General features: G+C 35.7%; 2 pseudogenes; one reads left to right on the forward strand and one right to left on the reverse strand.

Annotated features, from left to right (window-relative positions):
- Positions 1–1,396: 1,396 nt before the first annotated feature.
- Positions 1,397–3,639, forward strand: LOC120212253 (annotated as a pseudogene).
- Positions 3,640–5,013: 1,374 nt separating this feature from the next.
- LOC120212275 lies at positions 5,014–12,680 on the reverse strand (annotated as a pseudogene).
- Between the last annotated feature and the right edge of the window lie 475 nt (positions 12,681–13,155).

Raw genomic sequence — 13,155 nt, forward strand, 5'->3', positions numbered from 1 at the left:
TTGGTTTGAAAAATTAATTTTCTTAATGAAAAAGGGGGAGCTGAACATTTTCATATATTTTCCATCAATTTATAACAATTGGTGTCTTTTTCATTAAACAATTTATTAAGGGAGAGTTTTGCCGAAAACAATTTTTCAAATATTTTGTTATATAAAAAAGGGGGAGATCGTAGAACTATGTTTCAATATAACAAATTAAGGCAAAATGTTTTTTGACTTGAATTGAATTTATTCAAAGTTTTTCAAAGATTTCAAAAATAATTCAAAGTCCATTTAAATTTGAATTGAGCACAAAAATACAAAAAGAAGTATCAATACTCTTATTTGCAGTATCGATACCACATGAACGGTACCGATATTATTATTGTGATATCAATACCATAGGCAAAGGTAGTACCGATACCATCATGGTAGTACCGATACCATGAAAGGGTATCGATACCATAGTGCAAAGTAGTACAGATACTCCTTAGAGAGTCTCTAACGGCTAGCAACAACTTCAATTCATTCCAACCTATAAAAACAAGTTGAGGACACTTGAAGAATGAGAGAACACTTATCCAAGCAATCAAACACAAGAGAAGAGTTTTTCATTCTCTTGTAAATATTTTGTTCTTGTGAGCTTAATTCTTGTAAACACCTACCTTAGAGAGTTTTTCTTGTTTACATTTCCTTTTATTGTAGAGGGGTTTTGGTTCTAGCTAAGCCTGTTAAAAGCTAGGGAAAATGTTTTAGTTTAGCCCGTAAAAAACAAGATAGTTGTAAAGGTTACTCTTGATCCTTGAAAAAGAAAGAACAAATTAGTGAATTTGTTAGAAAATCCTTGGTGAGGAGCTAAGGTAGTGGAGGTAGACTTGGTTGAGAAGTCAAACCACTATAAATCGATGTGCACATTTTCTATCTTTCAATCTCCTTACTTCCTAAACACAAGAACCGACTCAACTCCTCTTGACGAACATTTTCGGTTGTCGATTCGAGCTTTTGCAAATCCCAACATATTTCTCATAGGTAGCGATGGTAGTTACAGCAGCGGCTAAGGCGACATCGTATAGAACCGCATCAGTATCATTTTCAACAACTGGGCTTGGCCGCATGGTAGGTGGTGGCATGAGCAACACATAATCAAGGTCAAGTTGCTCGAAGAATATCAAGATTCATTAGGACCATCTTCGATAATTCTTTCCATCAAGTGCATCGAGCTTGGAAAGATCGGGAATCAGCTTGCTCAAAGATGATTTCGTATTTGCAGTATATATGAATTCGTTTCTAAATTATTGGAAACATGGACTGAAAAATCACACTGTTAGTATTGACTGAAAAAATAAATAGTAATTCAAAAGGTGAAATCGTAAACTGTGTCGTGGTAAAAACCACTGCCTTAGAAACGAATACCCCGATGAGTGTAATCGCTCCAATAGGTGGATTGTCCCTCGAGGTTAACACGGTTGCTCCAAATTTTGGACACCTGAAACCGGAGTGGACTACTGGCGGTATTGCGCTTATGATCGAAAAGTGTAGAGAGAACAACTTTAGAAACACTAAGAGAGTGAATAGAGAGTTGTGGACTGAGTTGAGAAGCTAAATTCATCTCTCTATTTATAGGTTAGAAATAGGGGTATAATTGTCCAACGAAAAATTAGATTAATCTGATTTTAATTATGAAATTAAACCCTATTATAACTGCTGAAGCGCCCTAATGAATCTGACTAAAAAATAGTCCAGGTTCATTGCGCCAATATTCAGCTATTATAACTCTTGAAATTAAATCATGTAACTCACGTGACACCTGATATTAACAACTTGTCTCTTCTTTGAACAAAGCTGGAAACAAATTTTTACTAAAAAGATGGTATCTTTGTAGATATGTCAAAGATACATACAACTACAACCTAACCCATGACAAACAACAACAATAGTGCATGAGAGTTCCCCTTATTCTCTATCACTCAACAAAGAATTGGAGAATGCAAGTCTTAAATACCCATTCCAATAGTGTTTCCAACTCTATGTGAGATTGAGCATTACCAACAAGAAACACCGGCTTAGTTAAAACACTGATGAAGTTGACGACCAACTCGCTAACGACTTCAAAGCCATGAGTTCGCCGTCACCCTGGTTTGTGCTAGTAACAGACGTAAAGAACAAAACATGTTGAAACAAACAATATGTTTCAACTGGGGAGCTGTCGGGATTTCTACTTTGGTGTGGAGCGGTGTATCATTGTGTGACGTTCTCAAGCGTTTTGGGATCTTTAGCAAGAAACACGATCCCTGAATGTGTGCCTCAAAAGGGCGGAGGAATTACCGGGAGGCGATGGTTCCAAATACGGAACTAGCATCAAGAAGTTCTCCATGTACCCTTCTCGGGATATTATCTTAGGTTTCATGCAAAACGAGAAGCTTTTAACTCCCGGTCATGGATTTCTGGTTCGGATGATCATCCTCGGGTTCATCGGTGGATGAATGGTGAAATGGTTGAAGAGAATCATCGTTACCACCCAAGAATCGAAGAATTATTACCACTATAAAGAAAATATATATAGTACTTCCTTCTCATGTTGTTGCAGAGCTAGCAAACGAAGAAGGTAAAAGTAAAAAGATGAGTTCCATTTTCATTTTTGTTTAGAGAGCGGTAAAGATTATAATGTCTAAGGAACGTTTTCAAATGACTGTTTTCAGGATCGTTTTCGAACACCCGACGTTTCTGGGAAACCAATCCGGGGGATGGATTGCTAAGGAATGACACCTTGAAAAATAAGTTGTTGCATACCCAAATTTAAAGAAGTGTTTCATCTACTTTCACGAGAAGAGTGTGTGTCTGAATGCTATTGTCCTTCTCTTCTATATTACAGTTGAATATTAGGTAGATTTTATTTTATTTTATAAAATGCCAAGTTAAACTTGGTTTAAAAGACTCAATGGTCCATGTACTAAATTGTAAGCAATAACTAACATAAATAACTAAAACATTATTTTTCAAAAATCGATGACCAAAATCAAACAGGCCAAAAACATAAGAGACCACTAGTGTTGTTTACTCTATTTTTCATCAACAATAGATTTTCCTTTCACCCTTCCAAATTCCAAAAATGTCATCAACCCAGCAATCGTCATCATCTTCATCAACAAAAACGCAAACTATATTCATAGCTTCACTTGTAATATTATGGTACTCCACAAACATTGAAGTTCTTCTCTTAAAAAATTCCTACTTTCCAACTATGGTTTCGTATTCCCAATCTTTCTAACAATGTGTCACATGTCAGATTGTCTTTTTCAGTTACATCTCCATTGTTTTCATGAAAATTGCCCCTATCTAACCTATCAAGTCCAGGCCTAAGTTCCTAAAGGTTGCAACTTTAAGTGTTGTTTTTTGTGGTTCTATTGTTGGAGGTAACATTTCTTTAAGATACCTCCCTGTGTCTTTCAACCAGGCTGTTGGCGCTAATATGCCCCTTTTCACTTCCTTATTTTCTTACTTGATGACATTAAAGAGAGAGGCTTGGGTTAGTTATGGTGCTCTTGTTCCTGTTGTTGAATCTTTGTAGGCGGTATGAGGGGTAACACACTTCAGTTTGCACCAAAGTTAAGTTGCTTACAGTTCCTGTTAGAGACAGGCCATGCATTCAAATGCTTCTGATAATTTTAATTTTCAGTGTCATTGTTAATATTTCAATCATTTAAAGAGAATGAAATGTCATTTTGTGTTTTTGTTGAATTATACCTCCTGCCAGCTATGACAGGTGCATTTCTTTCATCTGTCCCTTACAGAAACTATATATATACATATATTTGGTGTGGGATAAGTGGAGGAAAATTTTTGAAAGCCTGATTTATAGAGGATTCACATCGTTATTTCTTAAACGTAGGACCGCATGAATGCTAAGCAGCTTTTCTGACAAAGAGGACATTTCAACAATAAAGATGAAAAGAAAAGCATTCCACCATTAGTTTCTGTGCAAATGTCTTTGCATGTTGATTATCACATTTGCTTCATTGATATTTACTAGAAAATGAACTGAAAGTATATCAAAAAGGGGTCTCTGTAATTGTTGACAACCAGAAAAAACCTTGCATTTAACATACGCTTCACCTCCAAGTTCCAGCTTAAACAATCAGAGCAAAAGTTTAGACCTTGATTATCTCTTGCTGTTTCAATTTCTATTGGTCATGATTTATAATAAGATTTTTGTTTTAATTCCCTTTATACCAATGTGAAAAAAACTCCTCTCCATACTAAGTGTTCATACATAAGTGTCAAAGGCTTTGAGTCAAGGATGTCTAATGTTTCTATTTGAACTTAGTTAATTTGCTACTCTATATGTCCCCCAATTGCAGTTCTAGTTTTGGTTCCTGTAGTACTTATAATGGAGCCCAGTGTCACTTGGAAGACAATACAGATACATGTGGTTGCTTGTTCTCATTAATTTGACAATGGCATATGCAGCTAACTTGACAAACTTCTTGGTGACTGAACATACAAGATCTTCAACACTACAGGTTCTATATCTTCTGCCTTCCTCTAGTTTAATTATTTTTACTGTCTATTCATTCTGTGGACCATAGTAGTACATACTGACATTCAGCATTAAAGAATGTCCCATGCCAATTCATCAAGATATTCTCATTAAATTTGATAAGCTCATAAAAGATCACATTAAGGTGATGTCGGTAACCGCTTTCTATCAACTGCACAAAGTAGAACACCAGTATAGCTATAATACGTGAGCTTGCTTGTGCATATGAATAAACTTACTACTGATGATTGACTTTCATCATCATATATGCTCCACTGAAATGTATGTAACCGAGTAGGGGAAATACTGAGAGCTTGACCTTTGGGAAATTACAATTTAAGTTTTGTATGGATTTTAAGATGCACCAAATCAAAAAGGCAAATATCAGTGTCAGAACAATTTTTCTCGATTTCCAGAGGTTTTTAGTACTAAATTAGCCCACAATGATGCAATTTAACATCGAGATAAGCATGGGGCCGGAGTGGAGGGTCAAAGTATATCTAAAAGAAAATAAGTAAAAATTTATGATCCCCAACCAAGAAATCAAAATGTGTGAACAGATCAATGTCAATTCAGTTCAAGTCATGCAAGCTCTGGCCCACTAGAAGTGCATCGTAACCATCATGGTGCTTTGGTTTAACACCTGCACTTTCAACAGGGATGCACTTGAGAATCACACCAACAATCAAGCTAACGGACCCAATTAAGATGCAAAGTAGCCATAGTTGCCAGCTCAGAGGCACCGTGCTGGCAAATGTTCCTAGGTACTCGACGATCACCACTTGGAATGCTACAGTCGCAACCATCACCCCTATGAATATCCAGCTGCTAAACATGCCCCGGAATATATTTATCTTCTCTATGTCGCGACTATTAATTTCGTTAAACACCTGAAAAACAACAAAGAAAACAGAAAAAGACAATTATCACATATGTTTCCTCCTCTAAAGAGCTATCAGGTTGTGTTGGTAAAGCTGCTTTTGTTAAAGATCGAATTACAAATTTTCTTGGGGACCAAAATAAGTTTTCATCATTTTCTGAGCAAGCTAGTTGTTAAGAACCTAGGAGTTCGGAGATGCCAAAGAGGGGACCGAAGCTCCTGCTTGACCACCTTAGATATGCCGACCTTAACTAACCAGGTGGTGTAAAATTCTAACTACCAGTTCCACGTGACATTTTGTTATTGACCTAACGATTTATAGAGCTAAGAACTGAAAAATGAACTAGCTTCGAAATAGGGATCTTGGAACTATTTGAGGATGGCTCAATCAAATGATTGTCATACTTAAATTGATAAAATGAGACTATCTGTCATTCTGGAGAATAATTCATCCTGAAATATACATAAAATGCGACCACTTATGATAGCAGCAGTTACTTAAATCTGAAAATCATACCTGGCAAAACACAAATGAATTGAATATCACAGTATTCAGAACAATGGTGGCATCTGAACCTGTAATCCCTAGAAGCTGCTTCCCATCAAAATTGAGAATACCAAGGACAATTAGTTGATATATACTTTGGCCAATGACATTTCTCCACATAGGTTTGGTGATAAAACTTGCACCCCTAGGGACAGGTGACCTTTTCATTAAGGCATCATTTGGAGGCTCTGTAGCTAATGCCAACGCCCCAAGAGTGTCCATTATCATATTAACCCATAGCAATTGTACAGCTGTGAGAGGGGCCGATCCTGAAAGTCAAGCACAAGTCAACTGCTGATAATGATGATGATCTCTAATTATTACAAAACATAACATGTCAGACAAATTCCAGCTTCATAGAAAAATAAACCTGAGATGCATGCAGAGGCAAAATTTATTATGAGAGCTACAACGTTAACTGTTAACTGGAACTGCACAAACTTTTGGATGTTAATGTATACTGCACGTCCCCATTTGGCTACATTTACAATAGTAGCAAAATTATCATCCATTATGATGACATCAGCATTTTCTTTTGCAACCTGTAAAATCAAGGTATTAGCAACATTGAACGATGGGGCAGAATGAGAAGAATGTTAAAAAGCTTGATATCGCAACAAGGTAAGCCCAGAATACAAATATATCAGTCTGAAAGCAGATATCTTCATATACAAGAATGAAATAGAACAGTTAACAGTGTCAAACATACATCTTAATCCATTCTAAATACCTCAAGAACTAAATGTTACTGTACTGCTATTCCTAAATTCTTCCAGCAATTCACAAAAAACTTGATTTACTTGCATGAATAATAATGATCCGCTGAAAATTATAGCCTCATAGTACATCATTATAAAAACAAATGGATGTCAAGCACCAAGAAATAAAAGGAAAAAAAAATCAATCCAATAGAACTCATCAGAAGCTGCGGTTATCCGAATATCTCCACGAAATAAAAGATCATTTATAAAATTACACAGGTCTTTCATCCAAAAAAAGATTGCATATATTGTATAAGCATGTCAAGGAGAAAAATAAAACGTTAGGAACATACTTGATGAATAAACAAGCACGCTTATCCGCCAAAAACACTGCTTAAAATATAGAAACTGAAAGAATTAAGCTCAATGATACCAAAAAAAAAAAAAGTGGAAGCAACAAACCAGCAATGGATCCAAAATAAATTCTTTCGATTGAGTTATTTACAAAATTATATAGGCTGTTCTTCCAAGGAATGGGAGAAGCATCTCAATAAAAAGAGAAATGAAGAAAAATTTAAAGCTTAAAATGTTCACCAACGTCGAGATAGGGGAGAAAAATGAAGCAAAAATCCTGTACACTAGTTTATTTCATAGAATAAATCCCATTTTCAACTCTTGATGTAAATTAGAAACCAAAATGAAATACAAAGATGTTCCTGGAGAGAGACGACACCCAATGGAAACAAGAGAATAGACAATAAACTAACATCACATAGGATGGTAAATAGCATGAAAAGACGTGAGCAAAGAAAAGAAGATAAGCATGTCCAAGCTTGTTAGAATCATCATTACTAAATAAAACTATCCATGCACACAAACCTCCGTTCCGGATATCCCCATAGCAAGCCCAATATCTGACTGGTGCAAAGCTGGAGCATCGTTGGTCCCATCACCAGTCACAGCAACAACTTCTCCATACATATTTCTCAAATGGGTTACGAAGTTGAGCTTATCTGAAGGCTTTGATCGTGCCATTACCTGAAATCAAAACAGTATTCAGGAAAATGTACACCTTATGAAGCATAAATAAAATGGTAATTTTTATGGTCATTACAACCTGAATATTTGGTATAAATCTCTTATCTCATCAAGAGACTTGCTACTAAATTCGGGTCCTTCTGGCGTTCTCATCTGCTGTTAGAATACCACATTCTTTAGCTATTGCTTTTGCTGTATTAATATTATCACCAGTGACCTACGGACAGTATTCCAGCAGCTAGACAGGTTGAACTGCTTCCCTGACTCCAGGGCGCACAGGATCCTTGATCCCAAACTGCTATCAGGTATAGCCACTATCAGGTATGCTATTCTCATTAAAAGTTTCATCTGCTTCTTTAACAGCGAAGCACAGAGTTCTTAGAGCATCGAAGCAAAGCCATTTATGGCCTCGTTATATTCTCGCTCGTTCTTCAGATAAATGAACTAGTTTCCCATTGCAATCAACAACCTTTTCACACACACGTAATACTATTTCAGGCGCACCTTTACAAAAAGCTTGAGTTCTGCCATCAGGAAAAGCCACCAACACAGACATCTTCTTCCTGTCTGAATTGAAAGGCTCAACCTTGAGAATCTTACTCTGTCTTCGGTATGCATCATGATCACCATTCAAAAGAAGCCCAAATTCCAACAGTGCTGTTTCTGTTGGTGTTCCCAAAATGGAGTTCCTTCCATTTTCATTCTTCACTACTTCAGCACTACTATTTAGGAATATAGCATGCAGAAGGATGCTGAAAACACTTTCAGATATCTCCAGCTCATCGAGGTTCTTATTCTCATTACCAACAATATTTTTAATTTTCTCACATATCCATATCTTATTAACCACCATATGGTTTGTGGTTAGTGTCCCTGTCTTGTCAGTACAGATGCAACTAGCAGAACCCATTGTCTCACATGCAGAGAGATGCCTGACCAGTGCCCTTTCATTCATTAATTGTTTCATTGCAAAGGCCAGGCTGAGTGTCACTGCCAATGGTAATCCTTCTGGAACAGCAACAACTATTATAGTTACTGCAGTAGCAAAATAGTCTAGAAGTGTCAATGCATCAGTAGAAGACCAATTTGTGAAATCATCCTGGAGGGCTTTATCAATGAGAAACCTTACTGTTAAAACCAAAAAAGTGAGCACAGCAAAAGTCAATCCAATTTTACCAATAATTGTAGCAACACCATTCAATTTCACCTGAAGTGGGGTCTCATCTTCTCCCCCCTCATTCAAAGTTTCCATCAACTTCCCCCATTCGGTTCTCATTCCAACTGCAGAAACCAGTATCTTTGCTGACCCATCTCTAACTTTGGTTCCGGAAAGAAGAAAAAGGATGTTTTTCATTTATGTCAACAGGATCAGTCTCCCCTGACAAACTTGACTCGTCTATCTGCAAGCTGTATCCTGAAACGAACAGCCCATCAGCTGGAACTTGGTCACCGATACCTAAATGAACAACATCACCGACAACCAGGTCATAAATAGAAACTTGCTGCCTACATCTGTCTCTTGTAACTTGAACAAAAATCTTTTTTTTCTCCCTGTCAAGGTCTCTGAATTGCAAAGATTGCCTGTAGTCACTAATAGCAGTAACTAATACTACCAAGATTATACTAAGTAGAATTCCTGCTCCATCATACAATCCCTTTGGCCACCCCTCTGTAGCAAGTCCAACACCTATAGATATCACAGCACAAATCAATCCCAAATTTTGCTTCTCTAATTTCATCACTAAGCTTGTAATCAGGTGGACCAGCAGCTGAATATGATCGAAGGATCAATTATTTATACAGGAGAGCACAGATAACATAGAAAGGGCTATCATATAAGCTTTGTTATAACAGCAAAACTGCATATCATACCATCAATAAACTGCAAAGCTGCTTTCTGAACAATAAGAGCAACTCGAAATTTCTGAACAATAAAATGTCATAAACAGATGAAATTATTATATGATCAAAGGAGTTTAGAACAAAAATAGTCTATTCATTGCAATGCTAATACTTGGTGTTGTAGTAGAACTTTAAAGGCATTTATATTTATCAGAAAAAAGTAATAATATATTCAGTGCAATAGAAATCTTAAAATGATTGCAATAGAAATCTTAAAATGTCCCCAATCATGTTCCCAAAGAATATTTTCAGATTATCGTTGGAATTTCTGATCTTCCCACATTAATCTTAAAATGTTCCCTATCATGTTCCCAAAGAACATTTTCAGATTATCATTAGAATTTACAATTTTGACTGGGAACCGATCTTTGAATGCACAACATTGTATCATGTTCCAATATCTCCTTAAAATTAATTATTAGGAAAAGAACAAATCTCATTATGGATATATTGTTTCCCATGCATCCAAATTCATGAATGATTACAGTGTACATATATTGCCATCTAAAAGAAAGAAATTTAGATGCTCAAGGAGAAATACGGTATGCTTACCAGGATTCATTTCATCAACCATATCCATGCCTTTTTCAATTTCCATTTCGTCTTTGTAACAAGTCATTTTTTTAATTTTATTTTTACTTCAGTCTATAAAAAAAATATTACAGAACCTATTCAACAGAAATCTAGCCTGGGCATTCTATTAGCACTATACCTTCATTTAACATGAAACAATGGCACTGCCAGAGTTCAGAAATGCTCTCTCAGCGCAAGGAAAGCTTTTAAAACAACCCTTCAGTTGAACTGACGTATTTACAACATTTCCATTATATATTCCTTTTTATCAAATTTTGAGCACATACTTTAAAGGAACCAAACATCAGCTGACATGGCATTCTTTTTCAGGTTCTTAGTCCCAAGCTTGAAAAACATGCAATTTTTGCAGATATATGATATCACATAATTGATATGTGATCATAGTTTTCTACTACAGTTAGCTGAAACTAAAAGACAAATCAACCGCTACAACAGTTCAAAGCTCAGAAGGCAATAAAGAAGTTTAGTTTTAGAAACAAAAAGAGACTATCCACTTGACCAACAAATCTATTATATCATTATGGGCAAGAAATATGTAAAGTAGGACAGACATTATGGGTGGGGCATGATTCTTGCAGAGAAAATGGGACAAGCAAAAGCCATCCTTATCCTTGACATACAGGGTTTACTATAGCTTCTTCTAGCTTGTACCGTATATATTACGTACAATACACTTGGGGTCCATTCACATTTAAATCTTAATCATGAAACGTATTAGTAAACTTCAAGGAAGTTTCATTTGAAACCTTTTATAGTTATCTGAAGTCAAAAACGGCTGATTAATTCTTTCTTTCTTTCTTTTTTTATTAGTCTGGAACATTTCAAATTCAGACCCTAGCCCTACGTCACAAACAAAGAAAAACAAGAAAACAAAAACTCTAAGAAAGACGAACTGAAAGTGCCATTAATATTTTTAAAACCAACAAAATTTATTAGAGTAACTGGAAGCAGCTCCGTTTTGTTTGAGTTTAAAAAAATCTATAAATAATTACTTGAACACCCATGACATGATGATGGTCTAACTTATAATTTATTAGAGTAACTGGAAGCAGCTCCGTTTTGTTTGAGTTTAAAAAAATCTATAAATAATTACTTGAACACCCATGACATGATGATGGTCTAACTTATAATTTTCCCAGTTCTTGCTATTAATACAAATGAAAATTAAATATATGAAAAAGAATTAAAAATTGTAACATATTCATGTCAAAGGAATACCAATATTCGACATTCAATCATAAATCAAAATACTAATGATAGATTATAAATAAATGAAAAACTGTATTTGTTTAAGTGTTTTACAAATCTTTTAATAATTAAACATTAAAAATTAATACAAATAATTTAACTTTTATATCAAATGAATTTTATAAAAAAAATATATGTTAAAAAGGCAAAACCTTTTTTGGTCGTGTATGATCATCATATTTTGAAAATTGATAAAATCCTCAACTTGGGTTGTTGGTTTTTATAAACCCAACAGCGGATCACCGGCTAAAAGAAAATTGAAAGGTACAGCACTAGAATTGTGATGCTCCACTGTAAAATACATTTGACCGAATCACATATTGCACGGCACTACATTAATGCGAGCCAATGTTCAACCACAAAATGCCCCAAACGTGTCAGTACACCATTGGCAGGTGCAGATAAGTACGACAAAATATTCCCTAAGGACCTACGCATGCATCTGATCCACCAGATAGTAATTTCTAATGTTTAAAATTAATTAGTTTCCCTTAAATGACATAAAATAAGAAATGAGATGGGATTTTCCTTAATCTGTGATTAACTGCTAAAATATACATTAGAGGTTGCCCCTAAAAACAAATGAAAATTCCTAAGCCGTCGCTTTGGTTCCTCAGATTCAATTTTAACCAAAAGGAAAAAAAAGTAGGATAATATAATTTTATTCAAATTCCAAAGGAATGCCTTTCATTTTATCTGATTCCGAAAGTTGATTAAAAATGTAAAAAAAAACACGGATTCATATACTGTGCAGTTTCTAAAGCAGCGGAAAACATGAGAGAAAAAGAATGATAATAACGGAAAATTCTTAAAAAATATTAAGGGGGAAATTAGATGGAGACCTTGAATTTAAGCTTTTGCTGCTCGGCTTCGGATCGTTTTTCGAGATTGGCGATCATACGGAACCTCCGGCGAGGGTTCCTAACAATCGTGACAAGCTTTCTCCACCGCCGCAATGCCTCCTCCGACGAGTTTTTCGGCGGCACTTCAAAGTCCTTCAACAGTTGTTCCATATTTCTGCTGCAACGGAACCAAAAACAAACGATTTAGCTTATTACCACCCTCTCCGTCGTTTCTCCCTGGTTTAGGCTTCTCTATCAGTGGGACTAAATATAAATACAATAACTGGCAACTGCAACACCTCTCTATTGGGGTTTACTTTATGTGTATTCCCAAAAAAGATCTCAAAAGTGGAATCATAAAAAGAAAGGGAAACAAATAAAACACCATTATTAAAGAAGAGAAAATAAAAGTTTTCTTTTTATAAGGGGGAATGGTCCTATTTTATAATAAAGAAAAACTATCATATTTGACGTCACGTGGGTAAGGCGCACCTTTTGCAGTAAGACATTTCTTATGCAGCACGTTATATGTTGATTTGATGTTACGTGGGTAAGCCGTGCCTCCTGCGACGCGTATTATGCTGACATGGATACACGTGTGAACGAGCGAGGGTAGGTTGGTAATTAAGGGTATGGCATGGCGCAGGGGCCGCGCCTTACCTGTGATTCTGCACGCGTCAGAAAGGCGCGAGCCCTGCCCCACGCTATACCCTTAATTACTAAATAACCCATCCTGTTCACACCCATCTCTCCCTATAAGTACCCTCATTCTCAATCACTTTCATCACACAAAATCCTCTAAACTTCTCTCAAATACTCTTATATTCTATTATTAAGGTATATTTTATTATATTTAGTATTTTTTAGTATTTTATTTAATTATTTTA

This window comes from Hibiscus syriacus, unplaced genomic scaffold (assembly GCF_006381635.1).
Source record: "Hibiscus syriacus cultivar Baekdansim isolate YM2019G1 unplaced genomic scaffold, ASM638163v2 tig00110009_pilon, whole genome shotgun sequence".
Lineage (NCBI taxonomy): Eukaryota > Viridiplantae > Streptophyta > Magnoliopsida > Malvales > Malvaceae > Hibiscus > Hibiscus syriacus.